General features: G+C 27.8%; 1 protein-coding gene across 9 annotated transcripts in view; it reads left to right on the plus strand.

Annotated features, from left to right (window-relative positions):
• The window catches only part of LOC127285903 (forkhead box protein P1), a 426402-nt gene that overhangs the window by 182781 nt on the left and 216460 nt on the right, over positions 1–27161 (plus strand). The window lies entirely within an intron of this gene.

A 27161-nucleotide genomic window follows, 5' to 3' on the forward strand; every position in this document is an offset into this window, starting at 1 on the left:
CATGAAAATACGGAATGGAACACCAGCGCTACTGATTGTGTTAAACTCATTGTCAGCTGGACAGTCAGCCATTGTGAAAGTTTTAAAAATAAGGAGCAATGTATTTTTTGGTTATGTTCAACGTACTTCTAATTTTTCCCACTGTTTTACATACTTCCCACGAGAGCGCTTGTGTTCCATTACGTATTTTCATGACACTAAGCGGTTACCAAAATTTGGTCCACTTTCAATGTACGTCGTTCGGTTTCTTTATACTACTCCATGCTTTATAATAGCAAAAAAAAACATCAATTTGCTTGTGTTGTAAATAAAAAGACAAGAAACGTTATGAAGTCAATCAGTAGTGCCAATAGCACCAGAGATGCCAACGATCGTAAAACCCGACTGCGCTTGCGCTACTATTATTCTCTCATTGGCAGAAAAAAGGCGCTCATATTTAAATTGCTTTAATATAAGAAAATATTTAGAAAACAATAAAAAAAAATATTATTAAGTACTAAATGTATTATTCTTATGTACAGTTATAATAATTTTTATTTAACATTAATTTTTAATTAATTATTTTGAAATTAATTTTCAGTAGAAATCATTTTGCTAACTATTAAAATAGCTATTTTTTTAATAAAAATCATCATAATATAATAATCTTAATAAATAAATAAATAAATTATAAATAAATTAATAAGTTAAATTATTAATTATCGCCAGATTTTTTAAATATAATTATAATTTTCCTATTTAAATTTTATTTTTTATTTTATAAATATATAAACAAATACATGCTTTTTAATGAGTTTTTAAAAATTATTCGCACTTAATAGTAATAATATTAAAATTATTGATGAAAATTTATTTTTTGATTAAAAAACATTATAAATAAACATAAAAACAATAAATGTACAAGTTTTTAAATTGTTTTTTTTTTTAAATATTTTGTTAAATTAAAGCATTTTGAATAAGAGCGCCTTATTCCTCCAATGAAAAAGTTGTTGTAGCGCAAGCGCAGTAACGTTTCTTGAGGATCATTGGCATCATTAACATCTTGTTCGTATAAAATAAATATTTTTGATTTCGAAAGACAATATAAAAGTTTTAAAACCTTTCAAAGGTTTTTTATTTAATGATTTAAAAACTGTTGTAATTAATTGAAAGTAACTTTATTATTGAAAACAAAAATAGATTCATTTCATTTGCAAAAGAGAAGAAGTTAAACTAATTTTTTTAGGTTATGTTTTTTAATCAGCATTATATTTAAATTTTATTTGATATTTTATGAAAATATAAACATTTTTTTCCCTCTTTTTATGCTTTTATAATAAATTAGGAAATATAAAATAAAAAAAGAATTATATATATATTGGCATTTTAGGAATTTCAGTTGATAAATTTTTATAAGGGCTAATATATAACAAATATAATTTATCATTTGAATTTTCATGTCACGTATTGATTTGAATGATTAACAGTGTGGTGTTAACAAATCTCGATTAGTTACTGTGGAAGTAAGTGCCTAGGGGATTAGTATCAGTTGTCCATTAAATTCCGCAGTAAATGCCCTTTCCTGCTTGCGTTTACAGTCTATTAAACGGGGTTAAATGCCTGCCGATCCCCATACTCTTCGATCCTCTTGTGGTCATTCAACGGTTAGATTCCCATCTCTGAATCTAACTTTCGATATTATGTCAGCATTTCAACTCTCCCATATACTGAAAACGTTTGCTGATTTTCAAAAACATTTTATACTTATTTTCTCCAATCGCAAACGTTCGAAACTTGATCATAAATCTTTTTAAGATAGTTTCACATTAAATTATATGGCGTACAAAAACACAAACACGGAAAAAAGATTGGAATTAATTTTGCTACTATAATAACTATAGTTTTTACATTTTTAAATATGTGAAAAGATAAGAATTAACAAAAAAACATAACCTCTAAAACTAATTACCTATAACCTACCTACCAAGAGGTTTCTTAGACTCATTTTTTACATATTTTTATATGAATATATTTTAAAAAATTTTTTTTATTAATTTTCTCTTCAATAAATGAAAATTTTGAAAATAAGAAAAGGGGAAAAATATTGTGAAATAACGAATAATTTCGCACAAATGCATAAAATATAATAATTACTAGACGTACACTCGTGATCAGATATGCCTATACTTTTTTTTCCTTTTCTAACTCATGTATTGCCATGACAACTTGTGCGTAAGACAAGGACAAAAAAGTATAGGCATATACGGCCAAAAGTGTAAACAAGTAGTGCCAACTTAAATAATAGCGCGAAATTTGAAAACTGAAATTAATAATTATTTAAAGAAATAATAATTAATATTATTTACTAAAATATTACTATAAATATTTGTAATGGTTGAAGAAATTTTTTTTTAGTGTTATTGAAATATTAGAAATAATAATTATAATTAAAAATCACTTTAAAAAATGCTGACAATCTAAAAATTTGAAATTCTAGCCAGGATCATGTTGTGTAATTTGAAGTTTATTGATTACTTAATTCATGTTTTTGTAAAAATATATTTTTTAATTTTAATTTAACATTATTAATTATTATTATTAATTAATTTTAACCTTAATCATTAAAATTAATACCGTGTAAATACTTCAATTAGTTATAAATAAAATAATAAAATATATTTTTCAATGTAAAAAAATAAAAAATATATATACATTTTGTCATTACACAATTTAAAATCACTAGAAAAACATAAAAAAGAAATAGCGGTCTGCCAGACCGAGAAAAGTACTAGGCGTCATTTTTTCCATCTAACAGTTTTAAAGGTTAACTATTAATAATGAAAATAATTCAATGATTTATTTTTCCTAATTATTATTATTGTTATTATTATTATTATTATTATTATTATTATTATTATTGTTATTATTATTATTTGAAACAAAATTGATTAATTGTTTTTTTTTAATAAAATTAGAATGAAATCGACGTAAACTTGACTATATATATAATATAATTGAATTTGAAAGAGATTAAACGAGATTTAAAATTTAGTACTGTAAGGACGTGCTTTGCACTAATCGCACACACAGACCACAGATCCGGACTTGTATCTAAAAATGGTCGTCTTCCGTTCAAGATTCTAAATCACCTTAACAATAAAACGTGCTATCGCGACGAAGCACAAGACACGAAGGGGAAATAAGTAAGAGTCGGTAGGGTCAGGGGTTGGAATTTGTAATTCCGGCTTTATAAGAATAAAGGTTACTCGGGGACGGAAAAAGAAATCCGGCATCTCATTGTGGCTCTGGAACAAAAATGCCCGGTGTGTTACTTCCTCTAAAAAAAAAAAAAAAAAAAAAAAAAGAAGAACGAAAGACAGAGTATAAGAAAAAGAGCGAGAGAAAAGGGTCTTCAAGGAGTACCACTTAGCAACTCTCTAACCCTTCGCGAAATCATGTTGACAATTTGTTCAAATGTTGAGTAATGTAATTTATCACATTTTTATTTTCACTTGTTATATTATACTTGCTTTGTTAAGAAAAAAAAAATTTTTTTTCCTATTTAATTAATTCGAAATTATTTTATTTTCGTTGACATTTTTTTTTTTTTTTAATATAAATATTGTTCTTGATTTCATTTTTTCCACTTTTATTATTCAATTTTTTATAAATTTACTTTTACTCTCTTTTACAAATAAATAAATTACGTTGGTGAAGTTAGGAAAGGGCGTCTGCCATATTTGATCCGCCATTTTGTATTCCGAAATTCTGAGCACAGAGTCGTACTCAGCGACCCCGAAAACCCCCGAGTAATGATTTTGAGGTGAATTCAAGTAATTTTTTGAAAGCGTGTCCGCCATATTGGATCCGACATTTTGAATTCCGAAATTCTGAGCACAGATTCGTACTCAGCGACCCCGAAAACCTCCGATTAACAGATTTTGAGCGATTTTGATTCTTTTGTGAAAAAGAAAACATTCATAAATACATTATTTTTAACTTTAAAGTGCTGTAGCTAAAAAACTACTCATAGGATTGAATTTTGGCATAAGGATTTTTTGTTCAGGAAGCCTTAAACTACAAAACTACAGAGTTTCAAAAGATTTGTCTGAAAGCCATTTTCAATGTAAAAAGTGCAGAGTCCTTTGTTTGCCTTCATTTTCTTTTAAAAATTGTTGATCGTGAATTATTAAAAAAAAATTGTTCAGACAAAAAATTATAAAAATATGCATAGAAAAATATTTTTTTTCCTCTAAATAGTTGAGCATAAACAACATTTATACTATCTAAATTTGAATTAGTGAAGATTTTCACTAGTTAAGATTTAGAGAGTAGTTTTTTAAAATTAGATTTTATTATTATATGTTATTAATTATTAATTACGTAATTAATAGTTTATTTACTCTACTTTGGTTTATATATTTTCAGTTTTTTCAGCTATTCAAAACATTTTCGCATTTAAATTCACATTGCAGCGTAGCCTAGTGGTCAGTGTATTGAACTTCGGTCCGTTAGGTTAAGGTATTCGATCCCCTTTAGAGTAGGAAATATTTTATGTTTATCAAATTGCGTTTCATGTCACGATATATTTTACTTTATTATAAATAAGTTAATTAGTTAATTAATTAATAAGTTAATTAATTAATACAATTTTTTGTATTTTAACAAAAATGGGCCTCTAATGGCAGCCAAGATTAAAGCATAGTAATAAATGTGTACTTTGAAAAAATATTTTTTAAATTAAAAAAAAAATTTGTATTCAACGATTAGAAAAAAATTCTTAAACAAGCAAATACAATTTATTTGCAATAAAGTATTGCTTTTAATATAGCTTTTCCTTTAAAACACACGTATAAACATATATTAGAAGCGTGAAACAATAGTTTATCCCGTGCACGTTTTGTTTTTTTTTTCTCTACGTTTAATTCCTTCTCTTTGGACAATTTTCTGATATTAGTATTGTGTAGTTGGAGAAAAAAAAATCTTTAAAGTTTAAGATATGGCATGCATTCTTAAATATTATTTTCACTGTTGTCGATTTCAAAAGCGCGCACGTAGTCTACAGTTTATTTGTAAATACATATAAAAGATAAAAATTCATATATATATATATAATGCGCAAACTGCTTTATCTGCATTGTTACACGTGTATATTACTGAAGCAATTATGAATATAAATAATAATTATCATACAATATATATGTCTATAATCAGAAAAATTATGACAAGAGGTTAAAAAGTTTTTTCTTATTTGATAATTTTTTTTTCACAAGATGCTTGTAATTTTTTTATTTTTTTTAATTTTTTGTGTTCTGGTATAATAAAGAATACGTGCTTTAAGAAAAAAAAAATGATTTTTAAATCATTTTTGAAATTATAAGTATTTGTTTTTAATTGCTAGGTCATGACTATATTATATATATGTATATATGTATACAATAGATGCTGGTAAAAAACACGTTTAGCTGTGCCTAGCTTTCTCAGAAGCTGACAAATGCACTTGGCTATATATATATATACACAAACAGAGAGTATATGTGGGTTGTGCTTAATCTTTTATATTCGTCGTGTTTCGAATTTCGCGAATATCTCAGAATATGACTCTTTAACATTAACGATACAATATATATATAATATATTTACTGAAAATTTCGAACAAAACTTACATTTGAGATTATATATCTTTAAACGTTGACAATTTAAATTGCATGTACATGGAAAAAAATTTAATCTCTAAATTAGACATTTAATGTGAGAAAATCAACGTACGATTTTTAGAACTAAGATTTGAGGTTATGTCTGATTAAAATATTAATCATGATTAATATTTTTCTAATAAGAAGTGCATGCACTTCTTATTAGAAACGATACTAGAAATCTTAAATTCGATTTTATGGAACAGATATAGACTTCAGCATAACCTTTTTATAGGTAGGTTGTGTATTTTTACATTCTTAAAGAAAAATACGGTTTAAATTCTAAAAATGCTTTGATGAAATTTTTAATAATTTAAAAAATTTTACACAATTAGAAATTTTACGTAACATAACCTAAAACATTATTTTTAATGAAAATCAAAAGTTTTTATGCATACGAAACAATTTAGGTGCGACATAATTGGTAGATAACCTAAAAATAATGCTTTTAGGTTATGTTACCTAAATCGATTCCTCAAAACATTTAATTTTAATTTAAATGCAATTTCTATTTGTTTAAAATTTTTTTAATTAAATTATTAAAAATTTCATCAAAACTTTTATAAAATCATCTTTTTCTTTAAAAATACAAAAAAAAACACGCAGTTGGACAAACTTTTCGATTCTTTATCTGATTCTCCCTTAAGAATAAATTTATATTTTCAAGTTTAGTCATTAAAATATTTTTCCGTGTATAAAATTAAATCTAATTTCTTAACTTTTATATATAATTAACATAATTTTTGTCGAAATGAAATCTTTAAATTCAAAATCAGTTCAAGTCTTAAGATTTTAAGGTATGCGCAATGATATGCGAATGTGGGTGTAGAGAAAAGAGAACGAGAGACTCCTCTGCGCGAGTATTATGAGTCGTGGAAGATCTACTTCTTGATTACAGAACTTTTTACTTAATTACATAACATTGTTACCATTTACAAAGTCGCGACGGACCTACGCCGGTTGACTACTAATTAGTACTTTCAAATATGGTGAGTTTCTCAAATCTTATCCCATTTTGGATATGCGAATCTTATATAACAATCTTCTTTTTTGCATCAACGACACTTGAATTTAAAAAAAAAAAAAAGATCAAACGCCGGTTAATTAAAGATTATTATAGTTCAGAAAAAATTTGGAGATAAAGTGTAATACTAACTTTTATTTATGTTCGTCACAGCAAATTAAAGGTCAGTTCATAATCACAATTGAAAATTTTTAATTATTTTTATGGTTCAAATGATTATCAACAATTTAGTAATTTAATTATAAATGAACAAAATTTAAACATTGCACACTTGATAAATATTTTTCAAGCGTTGTCAATTAATGTAATTAATAATTTTTTGTCGTACTCGTACAATATCTTAATTGCCAGATGACATTTGTAAACAGGGTTGGGAAGCAAGAGCCCAAAATATGTTCGGCCAAAACAGAGTTGAGTAGGATTGAAATTTTGTCCAACAATAATTTTCGGAAATATATTTAACTGTATTGTATTGTAAACACAGCCTAAACAGTCAAATGCACTTTCCGAAAATTATTGTTGGACAAAATTTCAATTCTACCCAACCTTGCTTTGGACACGAACATAGTTTGGGCTGTTGCTTCTCAGCCCTGTTTGTTTAGAAAAGTACGTAATCTGGAAATTTAGAGGGCATGATTATCCCATAAAAGTCATTAAGGGTCAGTTGGGGTAAATAGAAACAAGGGGTAAATCGAGACAGTAGTTAATTCAGTTAAGGGGAGGGACCGCTGAAATTTTAACACATCAAAATTAAAGCTGTTTAATGGTGGTCAATTTTTTTCTGATAATATTAATTATTTAAATGTATAATATATCATGAAAAATTGAAAAACTACAAATTTGTTAATAATTTTTAAAATCAAATTCAAAATTGTCGAAAATTTAAAATTTAAACTTCTCTCACAATTTTAATTATTTTTGACTGCCGATTTTTTTATACGCTTGTTTCATGATTCTAAACAATCAAGCGTATGGATTTTAAAAAATTTCAATTTTTTCAAAAAATGAAAATTTTGAAAAATAAAAATATTTGTAAAATTGTTAAAAATTACCTTTTGTTGTTTTTCTCAGTAGAATAAGATTTTTGGTTGAAAAAAAAATGTTGAAAAAAATTATTACCCCTAAACAAGATCAATTTTGATTGCTTTCAATTTTAGTGCTAATTTTGAAAAAATTCAACTACCTACTTCCACAATATTCATTATTTTTTATTGTCGAATTTTTTTTACGCTTTTTTCACGATTTTAAACAATCAATCGTATGGAATTTAAAGAAATTTAATTTTTCCAAAAAAATAAATTTTCTAAAATGGCTAAAAAAAATTTTTTTTGAAATTTTAATAATTTATAATAATTTTGGATCCTAAATTATGCCAGAAAAAAATTGACAATCTTTAACAATAATAACTTCAGTAGGCTGAAATTTCACCGGTCCCTCCCCTTAAAGAAATATAATTTTTCCAAAAAATAAATTTTCTAAAATGGCTAAAAAATTTTTTTTTTAAATTTTAATAATTTATAATAATTTTGGATCCTAAATTATGCCAGAAAAAAAATTGACACTCTTTAACAATAATAACTTCAGTAGGCTGAAATTTCACCGGTCCCTCCCCTTAAATAAAAATTTTTAAAAATAAATACGGCCACAAACCTTGAACCTTAGATCACCCCAAACAAGGTTTGAGGCCGTATTTATTTTTAACATTTTTTATTTAACTGAATTAACTACTGTCTCGATTTACCCCTTGTTTCTATTTACCCCAACTGACCCTAATTAGAATTTTTATTTTAAAGAATCTTATAAGAAATAATTATTATTAGACGAATTTTCAATTTTCGAATTAAAATTTGACAGATTTTTCATAATCGAATTTTTATATAACAAAATTTTGAACTACCGAATGTTTTTTTTTGTAGAATTTTTATTCCACAGACATTTAATTTAAATGATTTTTTATTTAAGAGAATTTTTGTTTAAAAGAATTTTACTTGAACAGAATTCTCATTCAATCGGATTTTCTGGATTCGAATTTTTAAATGACAGAAATTTCAATTCACCGAATATTAATTTGTCCGATATTTAAATTATACCAATTTTTAATAGATAGAATTTTTAAGACGCCGAATTTTTATTTGTCCGAAATTACAATTGACCGAACATACAATCGACAGAAAGTTTTCGGCGCAATTTTTAAAATTGATGAAATTAGAAATTATGAAGAAAATCGTGATTGGTCAATTTTAAAAATTACGCCGAAAACTTTCTGTCGATTGTATGTATGGTCATTTGTAATTTCGGACAAATGAAAATTCGGCGTCTTGAAAATTCGAATCACATATAATTCGATTGAACGAGAATTCTGTTAAATATTAATATTCGTTTAATTAAAAATTCTTTTATATAAAAAGTCATGTAAAGAAAATGACTGTAAAATAAAAATTCTTCCAAAGAAAAATTTGGTATCTAAAAATTTTGTTATGTAAAAATTCGATTAAAAGGAAAATCTGTCAAATTTTAATTCCCAAATTGAAAATTCGTCTAAAACCTAATTATTTCTAATTAATATATTGTAGAAAAAAAATTTTAATTATTTTTATGTGAAATTCATGTGTTCCAATAATTTGTTGAAAATATTGAAAGTAAAAATTGTTTTATTTATAAATTTAAACATATGAATTAACATTTTTGTGAATAATAAAGTTAACACTATAAATAACTGAAAATAATACAACTAATATTCTTCAAAGATTTTACACTAAAAGAAGAATTACAAGCGTAAACTCAATTTTGATGTTAATCGATTAAAGTGTGCGAGAGGTTATCGGAAAGTGCGTGAATTACTGGAATGAGCCTCGCACAGTATATATATAGACGATGCAGGCATTAAGACGTCTGGTCCTCGACCTCCACACTTTTCACCCCTGCTGCTGCTTTTCTGTGTGTTTTATATATACATATATATATATATATATATATATATACACTTCTCCTTCCTTAGAGCGTGATGCAACCCCGTCGGTTTTCCTCAGCACTGGGAAGAGCTTCCCCCATCCTCGTTGTCCTCTAATTCTCATCTGATCCCCACATTACGTAATTTTCTCTTTATTATTTTATAATTCCCGGGTCGAGCCCTGGTCGAGACTTATCCAACTCTATATAGTGTCTGTAGGAACTCACCCTCCACGATGCATACTAATGCATTTTCGCATTTATTAATTATTCCAAGCTAGTTACCTTGGCTTTCCGCCTTTCCACCTCACTTCTCAGTTTCTACATTCGCTTAAACCTTTCTCTCCTCAAAATTCTCTGTATGACCGTTTCGTTTCGCCATTTATATTATATATATATTGATTTTGCTTTTTATGCTCGTTCGAAAATTCTTTTTTTTTCTTTCTTTCACTTTCCTCAAAAAGTGCCTGCGGAAATTTTTGTGTCTTTTGAACATTTGAAATCATTCCGTATGTCAATAAATTTACCTAGGATAATACAGGCCTGCAGAGTTTCACTTCATTATGTTACAAAAAAAAGGGAAAGGTGACATTTTCGTGAATTTTTTTTGTGGCTAACCAAAATTTTGTTTTGATTTTCCGAAATTGTATCGTATAAGTTCTTAAACTCTTCAAAACCCACAGTCTTAATTTGAATCAGTGAAATTTCATTGGTGAAATAGCTAGAAGACGGTTACTGAATCATTTAGTGAAATTTTTGATAACGTTTGACATTTTTTAAATATTAAATATTGGGATATAAAAAAATTACCGACATAGAAATCTATAGTACCGACTGATGGTAAAAACAAAAAACAACTATATAAAATATTACCGGCACAGAAATATACATTACCGACCAATGGTAAAACAGAAAATAACGATATAACAAATTACCGATTTTTATGTCGGTAATTTATATTTTTATTTTCCTGTTTCACCATCAATCGGTAATGTAGATTTCTATGTCGGTAATTTTTTATCATTACTTTTCTTGCTTTTACCATCAATCGATAATATAGATTTCTATGTTGGTAATTTTTTATATCCCCATGTTTAATATTTAAATAGTGCCATTCGGCGTCAAAAAATTAGTAAAATTTTCTGTAATTTAGGCCTACATAGAGCTTTTTTTAATTAAATCTATTCTGGGCAGAGGGGGCTGTCTTTTTAACAAAGAATGACCCATATATATATATATATATATATATATATATATATATATTAAAATATGAATTACAAATTATGAAATGTTCGAATTTTTAGAAATGGGAAATATAATTTTATCTAATATTGTCGTCCCAGGTTAGTAATAGCATTAGTGATTTTTACAATTATAATGATAAAAGTAGTTCCCATATGTAATAACAAATCACAAACAGTATTAGTTGCAATCAGTTCTTATTAGCGCAGTTTTAACCCTCCTCAACCAATTTTAAGCTACAATTGGAAAAAAACCATTAAATTTTAATAAACAATTGAAATAAAATAAAAATGTAATTAAAAAACATGGAAACTCTTTTTTTTCCCACTGGCCAATTGCATTTCAATAAGGAAATAAAAAAAAATGTGCGCATCTGAGAAATAGCAAAGTGAAGTAGTTCTCGCAAAGTTCTGAAGAATCTTTGTTCCGACTTTCTTTGCAGTGTGGTTCCTCTGGGAATTTAATTTCCTTTTAACGCCAAGAAGCGATTCCTTTTCAAGGCAATCGCAAATGTTTAATTGGCTCGAGGTAGTGGCTACATTAATTGCAGTGGATTGCCGGGTGTACCTATATAGGTTGGGAATTGCTATATAGGTGGGTGGTGGCTGGTTAGTTGGCTCTGACTACTACTGTCGGGTCTTGACTGGCTGAGGGAAAAGCGCCTTGCATTGAATGCTAAACAAAAGCTAATTTATATCAGAAGGTCGGGACTGCCAGAGATCGAGAGATGAATAGCTGTACTTCTTGCATACAAAGTGTCGCCCCCCCCCCTCCATTCTGTGCCAAAGTATAATTCTATAATGTAAGCGAGAAAATCCAGAGAAATGTCCACTCTTATTCTTCCAAAAATTTTCATGTAGGATATATGGATAATAAAAGGAATTTCAAAAATTTACTGAATTATTACTAAATACATATTGTACTGAGTATATGTGCGACAGTTTATTGAATTTCATATAAGTTTTCATATAGCGCTCGTTTTAAAATATGCTTCTGCACACCCAGGACACACTATTGTTCCAAAAAACGTTCATTAGATAAAAAAAAACATAAATATTTGAATAGTTTTATTAATTTTTCATTTTACTGCAATCTCACTGGCATTATTCAGCAAAATAAAATTAATCACAATAAAAAAGAAATCAATAACTATTCATAAAATAATATGCCGTCCGACAATTTTAATTTTTGTTACACTACGCTAATATTTTATAATACAAAGAGACCGGCCACGCGCGTGTTAATTTTTTGTAATTTAATAACATAAAATTGTGAACGAATGATAAAATTTATTTATTACTTTTTAATGTATAATTTTCTATATATCAGGGTGTCTAACAAGGATTGAGAAAAAAATTCCCTGACTCCTCCCTGACATATTTTAATTTTTCCCTGACTTTTTAATAATCTTATTTCTACTTTCTTTGGACAAAAATATGGTTACTGACATATTTAACAATAAATTAATTTCTAATGGTAGTAACAAATGATAATAAAAACTATTCAAGTTTATTTAGATTAAAAAAATTTTAATTTTTGTAGAAATTTACAGAAATTTCCCTGATTTTGAATGAAATTTTCTGAAATTCCCTAACTTCCTCTGACCGTTAGGCACCCTGATATATACATAATTTTTAACAATATTTTATGTTTGTCGACTTCCAAGAAAAATTTGAAAGATTCTCAAGACCGAATTCGTGAACATACAACATATAATTGACCATGATTAAATACATCTTTGCGTAGATTAAGTCAATCATCTCATAAGTTTGCTTATCAAATTAGTAAACAGATAATTTCAATTAAATATCACAATAACAAAGAAAAAGAATACAATATACAATACATTTTTAGTTCATAACTTCATTAACACAAAAACTAAAATTGCTATCACCACAGCTAAAGTTTTTGCTATGACAAAGAAAAAGTTTACTATGATAAATATCAGTCTTAATTTTTAAAAATTTACTGTCACAGCAAACTTTTTTGACCCCACAACAAATTTGTTCACTGTCCCTATATAAGCTAACAGCAAATTGACAGCAAATTTTTTCTATGCGCTTGTATTAAATATATGCATTGTTCACTCACCAGTTATACTTGATAATCATATAAAAAATTTTGTTGGTTAACTCTCAGTATCCTTCTAGGCAACTTTTCCTTTTCAAAAAATAGTTAGAATAAAACTGTTAATTTGATAGTCAAAACGAAAATGAACAACCACGAAGTAGTATAAGGAGACCCCACTTCCTTTTAAAACATGTAGTCGATTTTCCAATTCTCTTTCGAAATGTTATATTAGCGATACTAGCGAACCTAATAGTGAAAATGTCGAAACACTAAAATTATCGTCTGCTGCGCGTCTGAGATCGTCTGCTATATTATGCGACATAAATACCAAAGAGTATTAATAACATTAACAGTGTTGTTAAAATCAATTTACAAAAGATGAAAACCAAAAAAAGAGGAATAAAAAATTTGAATGATTTTTCATAAAATATATATTTCAGTTTTATTTTTTTATTTATTACAAAACAGATATGAAATATATATCACACTTGTTGCAGGTTGGTGATAATATATAAATCTACACAAGAAAGTGTATTTTATAATAATACTTACATTATTTTCCATTTATCTTGTAACACTAACAACTTTTATCTTTCTTTTTTATCAGTGACCCATCACAAAACTTTAGAATATTAAAGACACGATTATTAATAAATACTTGGAAAACTACAACTGTCAATTTAAAAGGACATAATGCAGTCAGCCATTTGCAATTTCCAGTGGTTGCGGCGCTTTTCCCTGAAGACTGAGTTAGTATCGCTAATATAACATATTGAAAAAGAATTGGAAAACCGACTACATGTTTTTTTAAATTCGCTTATAGAGTGGGGTCTCCTTATACTACTTCGTGTGAACAACCATGCCTTCTTTATGGAAGCTGGTTGCCGGAAAAATGCTCTAACCTAACCTGTAACATGCGCGCCAACTATCGTCGAGTGGCGAGCGCGAAATTCAAATTCAAAATTTATGTAAAATTAAAATTACCAAATATTTTTTATATTTATTGGTAAAAATTAAATATCTTTACGAGAAAAATTATAAACCAAGGTGTATTTAATCAATTATATTTATTTAATTTTATTATAATTTTAAAATTAACTTGCCAGTTTTTCATAATACATATGTAGCTACTAAAAAGTTTAAGTTTCTACTGGGCTTTTTAAAAAAAATAAAAAAAAATGTTTTAAGATGTTATGAAAAATATTTCGGTTTGTTTAACCTTCGCTTGACAAGATGCCCACCCAGGGTGGTCCAGACAAATTGAAATTGCCATATCTTCTAAAGTTTTGCCTTAATTGAATCGCGATTTTAAGTCACTGAACAAAATCTTAAGAACTTTCAAAAAATGTAAAAACAAATTTTTAAAAAAAATTTCTTCTTGATTATTTATAACTTTTATCAATGTATGTACGGAGATAACCGGGATGATTCAGATATTTTTTTAATTCTATTTTACAAAAAGACTTGAAATCATGCAGACTTTTCACTGTGAGTGTTTTATGATGTCAAATAATAGATATAAAAAATATTATATTGCATTTTTCATTTGTTTAAACAATTTATTGTTATTATTTATTAACTTTCTTTGTTCTGCACCTAGAAAGATGCAGTTTTTTTCTAATTTTGCAATTTATCAAGCGGAATATAATAAAAGATAGATTTGATGTAAAATTATTAATTCAACAATTGTTTAAACAATTATTGTTATTATTTACTAACTTTTTTTGTTCTGCACCTAGAAAGATGCAGTTTTTTTCTAATTTTGCAATTTATCAAGCCGAATATAATAAAAGATAGATTTGATGTAAAATTATTAATTCAACAATTGTTTAAACAATTTATTGTTGTTATTTACTAACTTTTTTTGTACGGCACCTGGAAAGTTGCCGTTTTTTTCTAATTTTGCAACTCATCAAGCCGAATATAATAAAAGATAGATTTGATGTAAAATTGTAAATTCAACAATTGTTTAAACAATTGTTAAATTAGTAAATTTATGTCAAATCTGTCTGGCTATATTATATTCGGTTTGATAAATAGCAAAATTAGAAAAAAACTGCATCTTTCTAGGTACACTACAAGAAAGTTAATAAATAACAACAATAAATTGTTTAAACAATCGTTTGAATACTAAATTCATATAAAATCTTCATGTTTATTATGTTGAGCCTGTTAAGTTGCAAAATTAGAAAAAAATTGCAACTTTCTTGGAACATTATAAAGAAAGTTAATAAATAGCAACAATTATTTGTTTAAACAATTGGTTAAATAGTAAATTCATATAAAATCTTTGTGTTATTATGTTGTGCTTGTTAAGTTGCAAAATTAGAAAAAAATTGCAATTTTCTAGGAATATTATGAAGAATGTTAATAAATAGCAACAATTATTTGTTTAAACAATTTATAATAATAGTTGTTGCAAATTGAATTATATATTTTATTTTATTTATAACCTTTGAATTAATAACTACGAAGAAAAGGTAACAAATTTATAAAATTCTTCTACTGTCGTATGTATATTTCAAAAGGTTATAAATTATTAATAATAAATTGTTTAAACAAATAAAAAATCAACAAAACATTAATAAAATATATTATTTGGTAACATATAACAATTTTGGAAAAAAACTGAATGATTCTAAGTTTTTATTGCAATATACAAAGAAGAAAACATTTGGCCCACCCTGGGTGGGATCTTGTCAACCGTGTATATAAAAAGTATCCAGTCCGGCGAAGGTTAAAACTTCAAAGGGGTAATAATTAAATATTAATAAACTGTATAAAATTAATGCAATCATTACAGATAATGCTAATTATAAAAATTACCAATATACATCCCCTTTAACTAGAATATAAAATTTCAATAAAAAATATACTTCTCTTTGTACATTTTAATTAATATTTTTTTACAACCTATATTGAATCTGAATTTCAATATTATATTCAACTAATAACAATTTTTGTTAGAAGTTTTTAAAAAACATTAAATATATTTTAGTTAGCAATGTTTTAAAATATAAAAAAAAAAAATTTCTCTGCCTTTGTATCATTGAATATATTTTTTCTCTGACCAAATGCTAGAACGATAATAAAAAAAAAAAATACTGATATTTCAATGTATAACCGTAAAGTTAGGAAACGCACTTGATTCCCAATTAAAATGAAAGTTTCATTACAAACCGAATTTTTCCGATTGATATTTAAAAAAAAGAGGTCTTTAATTTCTCGTTTATTATATTGAAAGGGAAATGAATTAATCATGATTTTATTTTATTTCCTTTAACCCGTGAAAATAAATTGAACTTTATATACAATATGAGAGTTAGAGAGAGAAGAGGGAACGGTAGCAAGAGACGAGAGTGAACGTCAGCCGAAATGCCTGTTGATTCACGTCGGAGATTGTTGATTCCCGGGAAACATCGTCTACTCGGCGTTGAACTTTCTCGATATACAAGGCAACACAGCAACACAACACGCTAAAGCACAACAAGTGGGGGGGAAAATTGAAGGGTGGGAAGTACGATATACAATCGCAGGAGAGTGGCGCGCGTCGCCTCTATAGCACGTGCTTTTCCCTTCTCTTCATCTTCTTCTTGTTTTCTGTCTCCTTCTCTCTCTAAACAACCCTCATTTTACCCTCATTTTTTGTCATAAATAGTTCATCGAAACTGTTGTCCTTAAAAAAAAAAAAAAATTGGATATTAGAAATTTTTTATGCAAGATGAGATTTTTATACCACGCTTTCAAACACGTTATAAAAATTTAGCTATATCGGACACATAAATATTTTCCACATCGAAATTTTTGTGTTGTCGAATAAAAAATTATCGAATTTTTATATTTAGCAGAATTTTATATTCATTCCAAGAAATTATTTTGTAAAATTTTTTTTAAATAAATGTAATAAATTAAAAAAATATATTTGATACTCAGTATAAATATATGTTAAATTGTATAAAATTGACATAGCTGTGCGGTGAGAGTACATTCCTCGTGTCCTAAAGGTCCTAGGTTCGATCCCCAATGCGTGAGAAATTTTTTAAAAATTATTTTTAAGTATATATGCAAAAATCTAAAATAGAAAGAATATTTTATTATAAAACTAAAAATAAAAAATTGTAAAAACTTTACTGATATTTATTTAAAATATATAAAAATAATCTCATAAAGTAGGACAAAGAATAACAAAATAATTATAAGAAACTTGTTTCTGGAACCTTTTTTTTATATATATTAAAAATAAAGTTAAAAGTATAAAAAGCCAATTAATTATAAATTTTTTTAAATTTTATTTGTGTGCATATATTTTAATATTTATATTTTTTGTACTCGTAACAAAATGTCAATTTTAATGAAAGAACAAATTTAAAAAACGAAGACATTCGGACAAGTATATATTTATAGCTTTTAATAAATTTTCTCCGCGTCATTTTTTGCGATATCTAAAAGTTTTCCTCAATACAGAGTGTCTATTAATATATTATAAAAATTATTATATATAAATATCAAACAAAAAGAAGAAAGATTAAAATTATCAAAAATAAAATTAATAATAAAGTTAATTAATTAACTTAATACATATATGTGAAATCAAACAGTATCTTATATCAAATTTAAAATATACGAATGGACATGTAAAATTATAAAATGTTAATTCGTCATAAATATATAAAAATAAAAGTACAATAACCCAAATATTAGGTTTGATAAATGTCAATTTAAAAAAATGAAAAAAAATTAAGCTGTTATATATATATATTGTGGAACATTAATAATTTTTCATTATTAAATGTTAAAAATGAAATAAATGTTATTGATTTCCGTCAATATTCCCTTTTTCTCTCAGTTCTTTTTCTTCTTTACATTTTTTTTTAATATTTATATACTAAAATGAATAATTAAAAAGTTCTATAGGGATATGTCCATATATATATAAAATTGAATCGTACTCTTTAAATCTAAATTAGTTAAAAAATTTTATTTAATTTTAGTGAAATTTTTATTTCAATAATTGATTTTGTATATACGAAGTATATACATATATATAAGAGTACATAAGTGAAAATAAATTTAATCTAAGCTAAATTTTACTAATAAAAATTTATTATTTATTCAGAAAATTGACTTTTATCAAATATAATTAATTTGTAACAAAAATCCAGTTTTAATTTCTTCTGTAAATAATTGAAGAAGACGGATAAAAAAATTCTAAAATTTATTGCAGTCAAAATTCGTTTAACTATGGTTTTCAGACAAGAAATCAAAAATTGCGATTTTTAAAAAATTAGTTTTTTATATTTAAAAAATAAGGATTAAAATAAATTTTATTTAAACACAATTTCCATTTTTAAAAAATTTTCATTTAATAGAATTATTATTTCACTGAATTTCAGTTGAGCCAAAGTTCAAAATTTCGCATTTCAGCGTATCTTCATTTCTTCGAATTTTTTATTTTTCACGAATATTTTTATTTTATTTATTATATTTATAATATTTTTAATATTCCTTTGACAAATTTCTTAAATTGACGAATTTTTCTTTGACAAAATTTTCATTTATCCAAACAGATATTCGATATTCGAAATCAGCAACCCCGAAAACCCCCGAGTAACGATTTTCAAGCGAATCCGAACGATTATTTAAAAATTCGTCCGCTATATTTTATCCGCCATTTTGAATTTTGAAAAACGGACAACGGATTCTTCATCAGCGACTCCAAAAACCCCCCCGAGTAACGATTTTCAACCAAATATGTTTAATTTTTAAAAATTTGTCCGCCATATAGGATCCGCCATTTTAAATTTTGAAAAACTGACTTTAAATTCGCAATTGTGTTCCAATATAAATTGAGTTTAACGCAACTGTTACGTTACAGAAGGTGACGTTCAGGAACTTTAATTTATTTAATTTTAAGAGGATATTTTATTTAATACCTCTGTGGATCCTTACTCATTCAAAGGGAATACCAACCCACACCGTGGAATAAAACAATTAGATTTCAATTACTTCCTTTATTTATAACAACTTCTATTTCTCCGAATAAACCATTGAAAATAGTTAAGATTTTTACTTACTATACCAATAAGAGTACAGCAATAGACGTCGATATCCTTGAAGAAGATTCTTGGTTTTATTATTTTAATTTTAATTAAACTACCGGAACTTATTAGATCACGGGCAAAATCAAGAAGACGCAAAGAGGACCGACCACGAGCACTTCAGTGGTTCTTAAAAGGTGGACAAAGTCCAGCAAGAACTTGAAAAGGGGCCCGTAAACAGAGACCTCGTTATTTTATCTTACTCTTTCGAGTTCAAAAAGATTACTACTGTAAGGTAACACTCGAGGGCCTCAAGGATTGAAATTTGCCAAAATCATATTCCTACTTTGTAATTTTCTCCCTTCCAAAAATAGAATTTCCTCCAATCGCAATTAGCAATGGAAAAGAGGAGGAAAATCATGTAGAGGGTGGAGTTTAGGTCCCAAAATGACTCATTACTGTGGGTCTAAGTTTATTACCGAGCATCTGCGTTACAGACCTCGGTCTTGTTATTTTTTTTAGAGTTTCGAGTGCACCTTTTTTTATGATAGAGTTTACCGCAATAAACTCTAGTAGATGGAAAATTGATAAATGCAAAATAAACGAGGACTCAGCTTAAGAAAGGCTCCAATTCAAAAGAAGTGACAAGATGGGCCATTCTCTAAATCGTCTCTTGGAATAGTAAAGTTTATAATACGTAAATTCCCAAATTCTTAATAATCTTCTTCTAGGATTTTAAGTTTAGGGTTACATTTATGATTTAGAATTGTTGACTATACAATGCTAAAATATCGTTATATTAGGAGAAATATGGAATTATTATTTAAATATTGGTAAACATATAAAAAAAAGACAATTAAACTATTAACATATAACTTACATTAAACAATTTGTCATTTTATTCATTCATACGGTGAGCTCACACAATCAACATAGTCACACATGTTTATATAAAATCATTATAAAATAATTATATATCATCATTGGTTTCCCTTTCTCAAATATTAATAAAAACAAAGGTCGAACCGACACGTCCGGACGTAACACAACTTTTCGGCGGTCGCAAAGAAAGTGAAAAGACGCCGGTGACAATGAGAAAAACTTACCTAACCTAACCTTTACTGCGCACCTGCGTCGATTGTAGCGCAAAGGCGCGAAAACTGTTTGAATTTGAATAATTGCACGATACAAAAAAAAACTCACGCTAAATAAATCTTTCCTTATTGCGTTATTTTTAATATCTCCTTTTAGTTTCTAAAAATATTTGATAAAAATTTAAAAAGTAACGTAACGTAAAATTATTTTCCCGCGTCAATTAATGTATATACGTATGTACATAATAAGGGAATAATGTTCTTTGTCAAAAGTTTGGATTGTTTGATGAAGTGACGTATAATTGATAATAATTGTTTAATGTCAAGTTTGCTGATCCTGTAATAATTCGAAATTCAGAGAGACTTAGATTCTCTCTCTCTCTCTCTCTCTCTCTCTACCCTTAGATGCCTTGGAGGTGAACTTTCCTGAGGCAACTGAATCAACTTAGATATCTAACAATGTAATGGGGACGTGCAACCTGCTTGTAAATAGATGTCTGGAGCGTGCCTATGCTCCGCTATATATATGTATATAAGGCAAAACGTTGGAAGTTCCTGAGGCTTGGAAGGGTTGTTCCCATTTGCGCGCTGTTGTACTTGATACCTTCTTGCTTTCTACATGCACACGCATGCATGCTGATAATTAGTGTCTTAATGAAGCCGCACAAGGCTTCGTAAATAATAACTTCTCCTCTCAGCAGCACGTTCCCGATCTACATTTCCGCGCACATATATAAACTATATATGCATCATAATATTTGACTCCTTCGTTTATGTAAACAATATAAATATGACGACATTTAACTTCTGATGATTATCCCATAAAAATAATAATTGGATTGGATTTTACAAAATTTTTAGGTGACAAATTTTTATTTTAGAATTCTTAGAATTTATATTTGGACAACTTTTTTAAAAGAATAATTCTAATTTTAACCTTATTTTAATTTAGTATAATTTATCATTGAACGGAATTTTAAGTAATTCTAATTTTTAACCCTCTAGGTACGGGTGGGACTTAAGCGTCCCATAGATTTAAAAATATCTTTTAACAATTTTACTTAAAAAAACAGGTATCTAATACCTACAGAAGATGTCAGTAGGTAAAGAAGAACGTTTCTGTACCTTCAAAAATCGTTATTTAATTGTTTTAACATTAAAAATAAAATAATTGGCAACACATTTCGAGGTTAAGTGAATTTTTCAAGTTTTATGCTATAATTTTTTAAAATAAAGTAAGTATTAATAGTTTTTATGGTAAAATCATTACTTATATTTTAAATTGATGATATTACAAATTAAATTCGTACATAAAGACTTTTGTTTGGTTTTATTTTAAATAGGGGCTTCTGATTTGAAATTATGTGTCGTGTACGTCCCACCAGGACTCAAAAGTCCGGAAAAGCAAAAGTTGCAAGGTAAATGAAATTCTTTATTTTATTGTTTGTATGCATACCACCAGGAAAGCAGAATAATTTTAAAAGAAGAATGCATTTTTGTTCGTACATTTTTGTTATTCTACTGAAAAGCATAGTCAAGAAAAACTACCAAAAGAAACTTACTCAGAATATTATTTTTAAAAATAATAAAATAAAGATATATATTCTATTTTTAATAAAAACTTTATAAAAATGTATAATTGTTGATTTTTTTAATTTCTGCAACGACTGAAAATTTTTACCCCTAAAGTCCTGGTGGGACTTCCAAGTCCCATAACAAAAAACAGTGAATTTAACGTTTTTATTTATTTCCAACAATTTTCCTCCAAATCCGAAGCATAAATTAGATAATTTAAAACCTTAAAAAAATTAAATACTAACTTTAAAACAACTCTCGGCATTAGAGGGTTAAATGTCAGAATTTTCATTTCACCGAATCTTTATTTGTTCGGATTTCTAAATTGTTATTTGATAGAATTCTTACTACGACATATCTTCATTTGTCCGAAATTGCAAAAGAGCCAAAGAAGCAATGGACATAAAAATTTTGGCTCAATTTTTAAAATTTACCAATCACGACTTTTTTTTTGCTAATTTATGATTATATGGTTAATTTTTAATATCGCGCCGAAATCTTTCTGTTGATTTTTTAATTCTATCATTTACAATTTTCGACAAATGAAAACTTGGTTTTGCTAAAATTTTATCAAGTAACAATTCGTGCAAATAAAAATTTGAACAAATCAGTAGATTCGATGTATTAGAATTTTTAGACATTGAAAAACATTTTGAAAAACTAATGTCAGATTAATAAACGATATAACGTTTTTTTTTGTTGTTATTGCGAATAAACATATTTTTAATTACAAGAATTAACTTCTTTTTGTTTGCATATACTTTTTTTTTCTCGCTTATTAAAGTTCCCTTTAAGGTGACCTACATAAATGTAGGTCCTATTCAAGTATTATGTTAAGCCCTTATACTATAGGGGGAGAAGGGTTTATATCAATTCCTTGCATTTCATTATACGCAGGAGAAACGGGTTTAATGGAATTTTATATTTTAAGAGTATGTAATATTTCATTATAACATATATTAGAAATTGTAAAAAAATTTTAAATTAAATTCTTTTATTTTTATACTATATATAGATGCACAATAAAACGAGATTATAAAATCTTATTATACGTTATTTCATATTTCGAAAAAGTCAAGGAACAAAGATTTTTTTTTGACGAAGCCTAAGTTTTGAGGTTATGTTCGTAATAAATCAATTAAAACTAGTAGACTTTTTTTCAAAATAGAATAATTTTGATATAGGTAGTTACTGAAAAAAATTAAATTTCACCTGGCATGTGTTTTCTGATATCGGGATATTCTAACATAATTATTACTACAATTGTAACAAATAATTATATAGGGTATTACGGATATTAATACACGGAGAAAAATGGAAAAATTAATAAAGTAACTTTTTACTATTAAAAGTAAAACCGTAACTCTCCGCCGTTTCTGCGCATTTTTGGGCAATTTTTACTCCAAAAATATAATAAAATTTACTCCGAAAAATAGTAAAAATTATTCCGGAAATAGTAAATTGATTTTAATTTAAAATAAATAAAAAGAAACTTTAATCAAGGTAAAATTGTCGTAAACATAACCTATCCCGTGTAGAAATGTTCCTAAGCTTCCCAACGTGATAATGAATTCCGACTAGAACCGCGCCAGAAAATCTAGCCTAGAAAAGTCGTACTCGAACCTGATTAGATTCTTGTGAGAAATTCAGACTAGAAATATCTGCTGAGATCCCGTTTGAATTCTAGAAAGGCAATTCAAACTAGAAAAATCTGATTAAACCCTTACTAAATTCTAGCCAGAAATACCTCGAATCGGACTTAGATTATTTTTCAATGTTTTCTTTATTTAAAATATGAATTTAATTATGTTCAATAAGGGACACAAATATTTTTAAAATGTTCGTTTTAGAAATAATAATAAAAAGAATAAATATTAATAATAATAAATTATAATAATAAAATTATTAAATACATTAAATTTATTATTAAATACCACCGAGTGATAGAATCAAAATAATATTATTAATAAATTACATTATTATATATAGTTTCACTTTTTATTTAATTTAAAAATAATATTTAAATTTAAATCGAAAATATCGAAATCGATGTATCGAAATTTTCAATATATCGATGTTCCATCGTCGAGAATGATGACATGAATGGTGCAAGTGCACATTTCATTTTGTGTGAACCTGAATTTTATTGTTCTTTTGTTAATTAATAATGGAAAATAATGAGAGGAAAAAAAAGCAATCGCGAATGCGTAGCAAACAATATCTTGAGGTGAAATCCGTACGCGTTGAATTAAATAGAATGCAATATGTTCAAGAGCAAGTTATGGATATTGACAATTTAGATGACTCAAATCACTCATCTTCTTTATCAGAAGGTAAATATTAACATAATATTATCAATTTAGGAATATTTAATATTAAGCCAACAAACATAAAATATGTACTTAGAATATTAAAAGTAAAAAATATATTGATTGGTTTTCTAACCTCAAATTTTGTCTTTATGTTAATATCATTATTGCAAATTTTTAATTTTTACTATAATTATTCCAATTTCTTCAGGTAATATTATGATTTCTAACTTTTTTATTTATAATTCTGGTTAAAATTTGTGTTAGTACTGTTTGGAGGTTAGGAAGTTCAATTAAACTTCACGGCAATAATAAATAGCATAACGGGCGTTTTTAACTGTACAATTTCAAAAACACACACGGAAGAAAGGACGTTGGATCTTTATATAAATATGTTTTTTGGATTTATTAAATATTTATTAATTTTTATTTAATAATAATCGATTAAAGGGAACTAATAGGGTTCTATCGAGAACCTTTTACTTCTGGTAGGGAAATCGCAGGGATATCTCTGCTAGATCCCTACCAACATTCCTCGCTGGCGTCGATCGTGACGAAAAATGCCGGGTCCCGCCTAGAGTTTCCCTTGCGGAACCCATCTGGCAAAAGGGACGCACAGCGAGGTCCCTATTAAAATCTAACTCAAATTTCTGCACGGGATATAATTCGTTTGCTTCTAAGGTCCCTTCCTTCATCGTGCGTCACATATGAGTCGCCGGAAAGTAAAACCACACATAAAATTCTGACGGCCATGTTAATTCAATGGGAGTCAGAAGTTTATATGTTGTTTTACTTTCCGGCGACTCATATAAGTAATTTGACATTTTTATAACATAACAACAATACGTTCAGTATTATAATTACTACTAAGATCGTTAAAATTATTTGAAAGGATATTAATTTGTCAAAATAAACAAATATACTATATTTAATTATAAAATGTTAGGTTAGGTTTTTAGGGCTAATAAAATTATTAGCCCTAAAAACCTGTATTTCTTTGAAATAAATAAAAATGTATAAGAGCAACGCATAAATATTGTTCCATATAGAATAATAAATTACAGTACGAGAGAAATATACCCAATTTCTCAATTTACACACGCGAAAAAGTTGAAATTTTATGTGTGAAATATTCTTTTTACATATATACATACATACAACATATCATATACAATACCATCGTATGACAACAAAAGGTGTGGTTTGCAATTTCAGTTGAGGTTGCATTTTGCTTCCTGAAAAGACGAAGAGAACATTTCCTCTCGTTACGAGCCAATACCAAAACCAAGACTCAAAAGAAACGTTATTCCCGGATGCGACTTGCATGTACATTGATTCCCACACACACACATATACTTCTGCAACTATACGGATAGGGAAGATGCCACAGAAGGAAACGTAGGGGAAGAAAGGGGGGTAACACAGTTAGGACCCGTAACTTGCGCGTGGGCGGATAGTGTCGTGGGAGAGGGAGGTAATGAGAATAGTGCGCGCGCATATAAAATGCATTGCACTTGAAAATGTGTGAGAATAAGTATCCTCGTATCGGTGTCTCGTATCGTATATTTCAAATATATATATAAGCGCATCTTGACGCCAAAGGAGGGGAAACGTTAAAGTAGTTTAGTTGTGCCCAGGAATGGACCAAAAGAGGTAGGAGGAAAAGGATAAGGATTCGGAATACATAGAAAATTGTAAAAGCAAGAGAAGGGAGATGAGAGAAGGAGGAAAGGAGTGAGAGGAGATCTGCGATCTCTGTGCCAAAGTGCGGAGGAGAGGATAGAGGACCGGGAGGTGAGTTGAAAAGAGAAAGAGGAAGTAGGAGAGGGAGAGGAGAGAAAACGAGAGAGCGTAGGCGGATCTAGCAAAATTCCGCGGGAGGCGTGTCTTTTGCGGCGCACCAGGTGCGAGGTGCGCGTATACACGACATTGCCACGCCTTTGGGAAACAACACATCGAGGACGATGACGACGACGACGACGATGTTTTGTGTGTCGTCGGCACACGACGTTAAAGTCGGGGTCGGTCCACAAAAGGTGGAGGAGTACGTCTTTCCCTGATACGGGGTGTCTCGCACTCATCCCAATAACTATTCTACGTCGACGGGTAAAAACCCCCTCTCATATCCTTTGGTGTCAACGTCCCGACATCCCTGTGCGGTACTCTTAGGGGTAACTGCACTGGATTTGGTATGGGAAGGAAGAAGGAGGTGATGCCTTGGTTCGTTGGGTTCTTTCTGTCGTTCACGCGCGGAATGCAGGATGACGCTTAGGTATTGCTGCAAGACCCTCTTTCTCTCTCTACCTATGTCCGTTGCAGGCGTTGAAAACTTTCTTAATAAGGCAAATTCTGGTTTTACTTTTTACTATATATATGTATATTTATACAAAAGGCTTTGATCAACTTTGCGAAATGCACACGTTGAAATGTATTACCGACTTATTATTGATAAATGTTCTCCTGAAACTTTATACTGCAAATTATCACTTTATGCCTGCAAAACATTACTTTTTGCAGTTCTTATATTTGTCTTGTTTTTGGATCAATTGTTTATGGTGGAACAATATCAACGGATCCTGTTTTGATAATTTTAACTGTCATATATAGAACATGGGATGAAATTTGACACTTGATCTATTTTAGTAAATAGCAAAAATTTTCTTAACTTAGAAGACTTGTCATTAATTACAAAGATTGTGAATAATAAGAATTCATATATAGTTTATATTGATCCTTAGAGAAGAAATTTATAGGCTTTTTTGTATGGGCTTTACACTGTAAAAAGAAGTATCTTATTTTAAGATGTTTTGGTAGCGTTTTTAAGACATTAAGATGTTTAAGATGTCTTGATATCTTGAAAACGCTACCAAAACATCTTAAAATAAGATACTTCTTTTTACAGTGTATACTTAATTGTATGTATGTATGCTTAATTTTAGTCGGTGTCCCAATGTGGACCTTTCTCAGTACTTTATTTATCTATACAAATTGAAAAAAAGGCATATTAAAATTAAATTGTTGTATAACTTTAGTTTATAAGAAAAATTTTTTAATTTGTACAGATAAATAAAACACTGAGAAAGGTCCACATTGGGATGACCGACTAAAGTTAAGCATTATAATTCTTTGGATCCTAAAGCCCATATACAAAAAAAGCCTATATTCTGAATAATCATTACCGATGA

Source organism: Leptopilina boulardi, unplaced genomic scaffold (genome assembly GCF_019393585.1).
Source record: "Leptopilina boulardi isolate dan_hultmark-lab unplaced genomic scaffold, ZJU_Lbou_2.1 LbouV2_121, whole genome shotgun sequence".
Taxonomy (NCBI): Eukaryota; Metazoa; Arthropoda; class Insecta; order Hymenoptera; family Figitidae; genus Leptopilina; species Leptopilina boulardi.